Genomic DNA, 11,960 nt, shown 5'->3' with positions numbered 1-11,960 from the left:
TACGCGAAAATTAGCATGTGCGAAAATTAGCATAGGAAAAATTACCATAAGCGAAAATTCGCATATGCGAAAATTAACATATGTAAATTTTCGCTTATGGTAATTTTCGCATATGCGAAAATTCGCTCGCCAGTCTCTCACAGTAGTATTTGAGCCTACTTTACACCACACAAGCTGGAAGAAGAAAGGGGTGATCACTGTGATGTGTACTGTGAAAAAAAAAAAAAAAAAAGAATATTCGTAATTACGAATATATAGTGCTATATTCGCGAATATTCGCGAATATGCGATATTCGCGAATAAAATTCGTATTCCGAATATTCGCGAGCAACACTACTGTTCAGGCTGTATTCTCCTCAGGAGCTCTGAGGTGATGACAGGGGAGGGAAGATGGCGGCGGGGCTGAGCACAGGACTGTTATCAGTGTTTTCTGTCAGCTTGTATAGAGCAGGACTCACCAGAATCTCAGCAGGGATGAGATGGAGACGTGTCTTGTGAAAGAAGATGGAGGCTCCGCTCTGTAGTGTCTTGTGAGGGAAGATGGAGGCTCCGCTCTGTAGAGTCTTGTGAGGAAAGATGGAGGCTCCGCTCTGTAGTGTCCTGTCAGGTGATTCCCCTCTGTAGTTGGATGACAGGACTTTTCCTCACAGGCAGGAGGTATGGAGTCTGCTAGGCCAAAACTTTTTATCCACAATAAGTCTGGTAAATCAAAACAAATTTACTGGAGAGCTTCTCACTGATGTCCCAAAGGATTGTGAGAGGTTTGGACCCAAAATTATCCCGGAGAAGTAGCTTTTTGTTGCTTTATGTGAGAAACCATAGAGGAGCTAACACAACATGCGACTATTCTCTCTCAGCGCTAGGCCACGCCCCCATACATATACATATATACCCATACACATACACATATATACCCATACACATATATACCCAAATACATATACATATATACCCATACACATATACATATACACCCATAAACATTTACAAATATACCCATACCCATATACATATATACCCATACATATACACATACATCTATACCCATACATAAACTGTATACCCATACATATATACCCATACATACCTACACCCATACATATACTGTATACCCATACATAATTACACCCATACATATTAATATATATATATATATATATATTAATATGTATTGGTGTAATTATGTATGGGTATACAGTATATGTATAGGTGTAGGTATGTATGGGTATATATGTATGGGTATACAGTATATGTATGGGTATATATGTATATATGTATGGGTATATATATGAATGGGTGTATATGTATGTATGGGTGTATATGTATGTATGGGTGTATATATGTATGTATGGGAGTGTATATATATATATATATATATATATATAAATATACACCCATACATACATATATACACCCATACACACTCATACATATATATACCCATACACATATACACATATATACCCATACACATATATACCCATACACATATACATATATACCCATGCATATATACCCATACACCTATACATATATACCCATACATATACTGTATACCCATACATATCTACACCCATACATATACTGTATACCCATACATAATTACACGCATATATATATATATATATATATATATATATATATATACACACCCATACATACATATATACACCCATACATATATATACACCCATACATATATACATATATACCCATACACATATACATATATATACCCATACACATATATACCCAAACACATATATACCCATACACCCATACCCATATACACCCATACACATATACATATATACCCGTACACACCCATACACATATACATATATACCCATACACATATACATATATACCCATACACATATACATATATACCCATGCATATATACCTATACATATATACCCATACATATACTGTATACCCATACATATATACCCATACATATATACATATATACACCCATACATACATATATACACCCATTCATATATACACCCATACATATATACACACACACATAAATATATATATACACCCATTGTGGCAGTGTGGCAAGGAAAGGGTGTATTTCCTTGGCTCACCCTGCAGAAGCTCTCACCTGCTTCTTAAGTAATGAGGCAGGAGGGAAGGGAGGTGTATATGAGATGGAGACTAAGTCTAATGTGGGCTCTTCCTAGGAGACAGCATGTGGGCTGTAGGGAAGAGACAGAGCCTGCTGAGGAGTACACAGCCCGAGCTATGAGTGGCTCAAAGAAAGTGACATGAATTGTGAGTAGAAGGTTGCAGGGGACATATGTTTAACCGGCTGAGGGAAGCTCAGCGGTTGTTAGTCAGGACAAGCTGATCTGTTTAGTCAGTGACCAGACGGTCTAGGATTTTGTTTTGTTCCTGCTTTTTGTTTATTTCTTTACCTGCAACCTGTCTAATAAAACTGGCAAGGTGCCAGATTTGCATTATAAGCGTTTGTTTGCTGGTTTATTGAGAAGAAACGCATCCTGTGGCGTGGTCCAGGACGATCCCAGAGCTAATCCCCAAGACGGATCGTCACACCATACATACATATATACACCCATATATATACCCATACATACATATATACACCCATACATACATATATACCCATACATACATATATACACCCATACATACATATATACCCATACATACATATATGCATCCATACATACATATATACACCAAAATACATTTACTCCATTACCTGAATATGAAGCTCCCCCACTGCTGTAAACTTCTCCCACGTGTGCTGTCCTCCGCTCTCTGCTGTGTCTCCAAGATACCCTGCTGCTCGCATGCGCGGGAGCTGTAAGGTGGGGGGGGGGGGGGGGGGCGGGCGTTCGGGGATATTTCAATTTCGCGCTGAGCTCTCTATCTGCTGTATAGGAAGCTGTGAGCGCGCATTCCGGATCACACTGGGGCACGCCCGGCCAGCGTTGGTCCATGCATGCTGAAATTCAGCAAGGAAAACTCAACCTGAGCCACTTAGGGTGACACCTAGTGGCCAGGTTTTCAAAGTGAAAATATACATGTAAAACATTTTTTTTTTTATGAAAATATATTAGAAACATTTTTTATTTAGCAAAATCTTTTTAATAATTTTTTTTTTTTTAATGAGAGTACCCATTTAACCCCTTAAGGACCAAGGGCGTACAGGTACGCCCTTGGTCCTGCTCTCCTGATATAACGTGGGGTTACACAGTAACCCCGTGTCATATCACGGTGGGCCCGGCGTCATAGTGAAGCCGGGACGCCGCGCGCTATTAACCCTTTAGCCGCGCGCTCAGAGCTGAGCCGGCTAAAAGTGAAAGTTGACGGCTAGCTCAGTCGGGCTGTTCGGGATAGCCGCGGCTAATCGCGGCATCCCGAACAGCTGACAGGACAGCGGGAGGGCCCCTTCCTGCCTCCTCGCTGTCCGATTGCCGAATGACTGCTCAGTGCCTGAGATCCAGGCATGAGCAGTCATGCGGCAGAATCGTTGATCACTGGTTTCTTATGAGAAACCAGTGATCAATGATGGAGATCAGTGTGTGCAGTGTTATAGGTCCCATTGGGACCTATAACACTGCAAAAAAAAAAGTGAAGAAAAAGTGAATAAAGATCATTTAACCCCTCCCCTATTAAAAATTTGAATCACCCCCCTTTTCCAATAAAAAAAAAAAAAACACAGTGTAAATAAAAATAAACATATATGGTATCACCGCATGCGGAAATGTCCGAATTATAAAAATATATCATTAATTAAACCACTCGGTCAATGGCGTGCGCGCAAAAAAATTCCAAAGTCCAAAATAATGCATTTTTGGTCACTTTTTATATCATTTAAAAATGAATAAAAAGCGATCAATAAGTCCTATCAATGCAAAAATGGTACCGTTAAAAACTTCAGATCACGGCGCAAAAAATGAGACCTCATACCGCCCCATACACGGAAAAATAAAAAAGTTATAGGGGTCAGAAGATGACAATTTTAAACGTATTAATTTTCCTGCATGTAGTTATGATTTTTACCAGAAGTCCGACAAAATCAAACCTATATAAGTAGGGGATCATTTTAATCGTATGGACCTACAGAATAAATATCAGGTATCATTTTTACCGAAAAATGTTCTACGTAGAAACGGAAGCCCCCAAAAGTTACAAAACAGCGTTTTTTTTTTCAATTTTGTCGCACAATGATTTTTTTTCCCATTTCACCGTAGATTTTGGGGCAAAATGACTGACGTCATTACAAAGTAGAATTGGTGGCGCAAAAAATAAGCCATCATATGGATTTTTATTTGCAAAATTGAAAGAGTTATGATTTTTTAAAGGCAAGGAGCAAAAAACGAAAATGCAAAAACGGAAAAAACCCCGGTCCTTAAGGGGTTAAGTCACCCAAGTGCAAGTATTCACACAAAACACTGTGCACGAGGATGTGGTCTATCGCAAGCCCCCTTTTTTTTTTTTTTATTTGGCTACCCCTGAGGGGTATCTTTATTTAAAAATTCATAAAAGTGCATATGATCGTAAAAGACATTGTTTTTACAATAAAAACACATTTTTCATAATAAAAGTCACATAAATAGTAGTAAATGTTTACATAAATACACTCATATTACACTTAAAATGTTCATTTGGTTGCTTTACAAAATGGCGTTCCATTCATTAAAATATCATTTTCTAGCTCATAAAGGATAGTATTTCCTGTCCAATAAAAGGTACTGGTACATATTACTAATACAAATAGATAAAGCATCATTCACAGATAAAATCTTGTGCTTGAATAGTAAACAGTTTCTGGCATCCCACAGAGCTGCCTTAACACCAGGGCCGGACTGGGTGGGAAAACCAGCCCTGGAAAATATTACATACCAGCCCCATAGTGTTGCGTCATTATACCAGCACGTCGTCATTTTCTTGTTCATAAAAGGTAAAATCATGTATTTTAAAGCATATTAGTTCCCCCCACATTAGGTGCAGTATAGTTCCCCCCCACATTAGGTGCAGTATAGTTCCCCCCACATTAGGTGCAGTATAGTTCACCCACATTAGGTGCAGTATAGCTCCCCACGTTAGGTGCAGTACAGTTTCCCCACATTAGGTGCAGTACAGTTTCCCCACATTAGGTGCAGTATAGTTCCCCCACATTAGGTGCAGTATAGTTCCCCCACATTAGGTGCAGTACAGTTCCCCCCACATTAGGTGCAGTACAGCCCCCCCCCCCACATTAGGTTCAGTACAGTCCCCATATTAGGTGCAGTATAGTTCCGCCACATTAGGTGCAGTATAGTTCCCCACATTAGGTGCAGTCACTGTAGAAGACAAGCAGTCTTCTGTACACTGAGGACAAGCGGGGCTCTGTAGACTGAGGACAAGCGGGGCTCTGTAGACTGAGGACAAGCGGGGCTCTGTAGACTGAGGACAAGCAGGGCTCTGTAGACTGAGGACAAGCAGGGCTCTGTAGACTGAGGACAAGCAGGGCTCTGTAGACTGAGGACAAGCAGGGCTCTGTAGACTGAGGACAAACAAGGCTCTGTACACTGAGGACAAGCAGGGCTCTGTACACTGAGGACAAGCAGGGCTCTGTACACTGAGGACAACCGAGGCTCTGTACACTGAGGACAAGCAGGACTCTGTACACTGAGGTCAGCCCCCCCCCCCCAATCCTCAAGTAGAAAAACAAAGCCACGCCCCCACCCGCATCTCCCACCTGCCAGCTAGCTGTTGGAAGACTAAACTCCCAGCATGCTCTTACAGTGAGGACATGCTAGGAGTTGTAGTTCTACCAGCTAGCCAGTGGGAGGTAGATGCGGGCAGATGGCCGGGGTGCGGATCTTCACAAAAAGTTGTACAAAAAGTTGCAGTTTGCGACTTTTTGTGCACCTTTTTTTTAAATGCTACAGCACGTTTTGTAAGCCAGGTCTGACCTGGCTTAAATTTGCTACTTTTTTATGGGGGTTTGGACTGGGACCAAAAATACACCCTGACATTTAAGAATAAGCAGTCCATTTTTTCTGGTGGGGTCTGAATGCTGGGACCTCCACCAATCACCTTGCTTCAAGTTGCTCTCCAGCTGTTGCAAAACTACAACTCCCATCATGTCTGGAGCCTCAGGCATTATGGTATGCAGTTTTGTAACAGCTGAAGGCCACAGATTGGAGTACAGTGTCCTCATCATCACTGCAGAACTTACAAATTACAGCAGTGATGGGACAGTCAGGAGAATACACAATGATATCACTGACCTGAGTGATGTCTTCTCTGTTGTCGTTCCTTTTCCTCTGATCCAGACGCCAGGTCTTCTTCCAGCTCCATCTTCTCTGCAGAGTCTGAGGCCCAAACTTCATTGTCTCCTCACTATGTCAGCAGATCCTCATCCTCTGTATGATGACAATAATCATTATAATACTGCCAGATACTGTGCCCTAAATAAAATACTGCCACACACTGCACCCACTGAATGTAATACTGCCACACACTGTACCCACTGAATATAATACAGCCATACACTGAGCCCTGAATATAATACTGCCATACACTGCGCCCCGAATATAATACTGCCATACACTGCACCCCAAATATATTACTGCCATACACTGAGCCCTGAATATAATACTGCCATACACTGCGCCCCGAATATAATACTGCCATACACTGCACCCCAAATATATTACTGCCATACACTGAACCCTGAATATAATACTGGCATACACGCCTGTTACGCTGAGTGCTCCATCTCCCCCTCCACCTCCGGAGCGCTCGCGGCGTCTTCTGACCTGCAGCGCTCCGGTCGGCAGCGCTGACCGGAGACGCTGTTCTGTTGTACCCGGCGGGGATACGATCTGCCTAGCGGGACGTGCCCGCTCGCGGATCGCATCCCGTCCCGCTCACCTGTCCCGATCTCCTGCTGGATCCCAGTGCGCGCGGCCCCGCTCTCTAGGGCACGTGCGCGCCGGGGCTCTCAGATTTAAAAGGCCAGTGCACCACTAATTGGTGCCTGGTCCAATCACCCTAATTAGCTTCCATCTGCTCCTTGTATATATAAACCCACTTCCCCTTCCTGTCCTTGCCGGATCTTGTTGCCTTAGTGCCCTGAGAAAGCGTTTAGTGTGTTCCCAAGCCTGTGTACCCAGACCTTCTGCTGTGGCCCCTGACTACAACTCTTGCTGCCTGCCCTGACCTTCTGCTACGTCCGACCTTGCTCTTGCCTTGTCCCTGTGTACCGCGCCTGTCTCAGCTGTCAGTTGGGGTTGAGACGCTATCGGGTGGAACGACCTGGGGGTTACCTGCCACTGCAAGTCCATCCCGCTTTGCGGCGGGCTCTGGTGAAAACCAGTAACCCCTTAGATTCCGTTCCCCTGGTACGGCCCACGCAATCACCCCACTGACACAGAGGATCCACCTCCAGTGTCCTCGCTGCATACCAGTCCGGATCCTGACAGTAGATCCGGCCATGGATCCTGCTGAGGTCCCGCTGCCTAGTGTCACTGACCTAACCACGGTGGTCGCCCAGCAATCACAACAGATCGCACAAGGACAGCAGCTGACTCAACTGACCATTATGCTGCAACAGCTTCTGCCGCAACTACAGCAATCATCTCCTCTGCCAGCTCCTTCATCTCCTCCGTAGTGAGTGGCTGCTCCCAGCTTCCGCCTGTCTCTATCGGACAAGTTTGATGGGGACCCTACACCTGGAGATGATGTCGGACCAATTCCCTACTGAACGGTCTAAGGTGGCTTTCGTGGTCATTCTCCTGTCTGGAAAGGCCTTGTCATGGGCCACACCGCTCTGGGACCGCAAAGATCCCGCCACCGCTACTATACAGTCCTTCTTCTCAGAAGTACGTAGTGTCTTTGAGGAGCCAGCCCGGGCCTCCTCAGCCAAGACTGCTTTGCTGAACCTCGTCCAAGGGAGTTCTTCTGTGGGCGAATACACCATCCAGTTCCGTACCCTCACTTCTGAACTATCCTGAAACAATGTGGCCCTCTGCGCGACCTTCAAGAAAGGCTTATCCAGTAACATCAAAGATGTTTTGGCCGCACGAGAAATTCCTGCAAATCTGTCTGAACTTATCCATTTGGCCACCCGCATCGACATGCGTTTCTCGGAAAGACGCCAGGAACTTCGACAGGAAAAGGATTTTGTTCGCACCAGGCGATTCCTCTTCCCGGCTCCTCTCTTCCAATGTCCTTTGCAATCTGTTCCTGTGCCTTCCGCCGAGGAGGCTATGCAAGTGGATCGGTCCCGCCTGACCCTACAAGAGAGGACTCGCCGTCGTAATGAGAATCTGTGCCTGTACTGTGCTAGTACCGAACACTTTCTAAAAGACTGTCCTATCCGCCCTCCGCTTCAGGAGAAACGCACTCACTTACTTCACAAGGGTGAGACGACTCTTGGTGTGAATTCTGCCTCTCCACGTCTGACTGTACCTGTGCGGATTTCTCCTTCCGCCCACTCCTCCTTCTTAGCAGTGGCCTTCTTGGCCTCTTTCATTAATAGGTTCAGCATCCCAGTAACCCGTCTCGTCAAACCGCTCTTTATCTCTTCTGTTAACGGAGAAAAATTGGACTGCACTGTGCGCTACCGCACAGAACCCCTGCCCATGAGCATTGGACTGCACCATGAAAAAATCGAATTTTTCGTTCTGCCTAACTGCACCTCTGAAGTTCTTCTCGGCCTGCCGTGGCTCCAACGTCATGCTCCTACCCTCGACTGGACCACCGGGGAGATCAAAAGTTGGGGTCCTTCTTGTCACAAACGATGCCTCACATCTGCTCCCACTTGTCAAACCCCTGAGGCTCCACCTTTACCGGGCCTTCCCAAGGCTTACCAGGACTTTTCAGATGTTTACTGCAAAAAGCAAGCAGAGATCTTACCACCTCATAGGCCTTATGATTGTCCCATTGACCTCCTTCCTGGTACTACTCCACCCCGTGGCAGGATTTACCCTCTGTCAGCCCCAGAGACTCAAGCCATGTCTGAGTATATCCAAGAGAACTTAAAGAGAGGTTTTATTCGGAAGTCCTTATCCCCTGCTGGAGCGGGGTTCTTCTTTGTTTCTAAAAAGGATGGATTCTTACGACCGTGTATTGACTACCGCGGTTTAAATAAAATTACCATCAAAAACCGCTATCCCCTGCCTTTGATCTCTGAACTCTTTGACCGTCTTCGTGGAACAAATATCTTCACTAAATTGGACTTAAGCTTATTCGCATCCGGAAAGGTGATAAGTGGAAGACCGCTTTCAATACCAGAGGTGGACATTTTGAATATCTAGTTATGCCCTTTGGGCTCTGCAACGCCCCTGCAGTCTTCCAGGACTTCGTTAATGAGATCTTTCGGGACTTATTGTATACCTGTGTTGTGGTTTACTTGGATGACATCTTGATTTTTTCCTCTAACTTAGAGGAACACCGTCGTCATGTCCGTCAAGTGCTCCAAAGACTTTGTGAAAACCACCTGTACGCTAAATTTGAAAAATGTCTCTTTGAATGCAACAGTCTTCCTTTCCTAGGTTACCTAGTCTCTGGCCAAGGGCTTCAAATGGACCCAGATAAACTGTCAGCGGTTTTGGATTGGCCACGCCCTTCTGGACTCCGCGCTATCCAACGCTTCCTGGGATTTTTCCAACTATTACCGACAGTTTTTTCCCCACTTCTCCACCATAGTGGCCCCTATTGTGGCTCTGACCAGGAAGAATGCTAATCCTAAATCGTGGCTTCCACAAGCGAATGAGGCCTTCAATCGTCTCAAAACTGCCTTCGCCTCTGCACCAGTTCTGTCCAGACCTGATCCGTTGAAGCCATTCTTCCTGGAAGTTGACGCTTCCTCAGTTGGAGCCGGAGCCATACTTCTTAAAATAAAACGCTACCAAACGTTACATTACTTGTGGTTTTTTCTCAAAAACTTTCTCTCCGGCAGAAAAGAATTACTCTCTTGGAGATCGTGAACTTCTGGCCATCAAGTTAGCACTCGAGGAGTGGAGACATCTATTGGAGGGTTCCAAACACCCCATTGTCATTTACACCGACCAGAAGAATCTCTCTTACCTCCAGTCCGCTCAGCGTCTGAATCCTCGCCAGGCTAGATGGTCGTTGTTTTTTGCCCGCTTTAACTTCGAGATACATTTCCGTCCCTCGGATGCCTCCGAATCTGAAGCCCCTCTGCAGCATATCGTACCGCCTGAGTGCCTGGTATCCTCTGCTCCAGCCTCACTGGGGCAAACCCCCCCGGAAAGACTTTTGTTCCTCCACGCCTTCGCCTCAAGATTCTCAAATGGGGGCATTCCTCTCACCTGGCTGGTCATGCTGGCATTAAAAAGTCCATTCAGCTCATTTTCCATCTGTATTGGTGGCCTACACTAGAGGGTGACATTACTGATTTCGTTTGGGCCTGTACTATTTGTGCCCGGGATAAAAACCCTTGCCAGAAGCCTGCTGGACTCCTCCTTCCTTTGCCCGTCCCTGAGCAACCATGGTCCCAAATTGCCATGGATTTTATTACCGATCTTCCCGTATCCCATGGCAATACCGTCATCTGGGTGGTCGTTGATCGTTTTTCCAAAATGGCTCACTTCATTCCGCTTCCAGGCCTTCCTTCTGCGCCACAGTTGGGCTTCCCATGCTTCCCGGGCTTCCCACGAATATTGTCTCGGATAGAGGCCTTCAATTTGTGTCGAAATTTTGGAGAGCTCTCTGTAACCAATTAAAGATCAAATTAAATTTCTCGTCCTCCTATAACCCCCAATCCAATGGCCAAGTAGAGAGAGTAAACCAGATTCTTGGTGACTACTTGCAACATTTTGTCTCCTCTCGCCAAGATGATTGGGTCGACCTTCTGCCCTGGTCTGAATTCTCGTACAATTTCAAAAATTCTGAATCCTCCGCCAAATCTCCTTTCTTTGTGGTGTACGGCCGTCGCCCTCTGCCCCCCCCCTCCCCATTCCCACTTCTTCTGGAGTTCCTGCCGTAGATGAAGTAACCCGGGACTTCTCTGTTATCTGGAAGGAGACTCAAAAGTCGCTCCTACTGGCCTCGTCTCGTATGAAGAGACATGCAGATAAGAAGAGAAGAACTCCTCCTGTCTTCGCTCCTGGTGACAAAGTGTGGCTCTCTGCCAAATATATCCGGTTTCGTGTTCCTAGCTACAAGCTGGGTCCACGTTACCTTGGACCATTTAAAGTCAAAAGTCAAATCAACTCTGTCTCCTACAAGCTTCATTTTCCTCCTTCTCTTCGTATTCCTAACTCCTTTCATGTTTCCCTTCTCAAACCTCTCGTTCTTAACCGCTTTTCCCCCAAGGTCACCGTTCCTGCTCCTGTCTCTGGCTCCTCTGATGTCTTCACGGTAAAAGAAATCCTCACCTCCAAGGTTGTCAGAGGTAAAAAAAAAAATTCTCGTTGACTGGGAGAATTGTGGCCCTGAAGAGAGGCCTTGGGAGCCCGAGGACAATATCCTCGACAAGGAGCTCATCCATAGGTTCCTGGGCTCCAAAAAGAGGGGGAGACCAAAGGGGGGGGGGTACTGTTACGCCGAGCGCTCCGGCTCCCCCCGTCGCTATCGGGTGGAACGACCTGGGGGTTACCTGCCGCTGCAAGTCCATCCCGCTTTGCGGCGGGCTCTGGTGAAAACCAGTAACCCCTTAGATTCCGTTCCCCTGGTACGGCCCACGCCATCACCCCACTGACACAGAGGATCCACCTCCAGTGTCCTCGCTGCAAACCAGTCCGGATACTGACAGCGCCCCAAATATAATACTGCTATACACTGAGCCCTGAATATAATACTGGCATACACTGCGCCCCGAATATAATACTGGCATACACTGTGCCCTGAATATAATAATGCCATGCACTGTGCCCTGAATATAATAATGCCATGCACTGTGCCCTGAATATAATACTGCCATACACTGCGCCCTGAATATAATACTGCAATACACTGAGCC

At 45.6% G+C, this 11,960-nt stretch overlaps 1 long non-coding RNA gene across 1 annotated transcript in view; it reads left to right on the top strand.

Moving 5' to 3' along the window:
• Positions 1-11,960, top strand: part of LOC130291702 (uncharacterized) — a 59,855-nt gene that overhangs the window by 14,912 nt on the left and 32,983 nt on the right. The window lies entirely within an intron of this gene.

This window comes from Hyla sarda, chromosome 9 (assembly GCF_029499605.1).
Source record: "Hyla sarda isolate aHylSar1 chromosome 9, aHylSar1.hap1, whole genome shotgun sequence".
Lineage (NCBI taxonomy): Eukaryota > Metazoa > Chordata > Amphibia > Anura > Hylidae > Hyla > Hyla sarda.
Note: the sequence above shows the minus strand (reverse complement) of the source record. Positions and strands in the feature narration are given on the sequence as shown.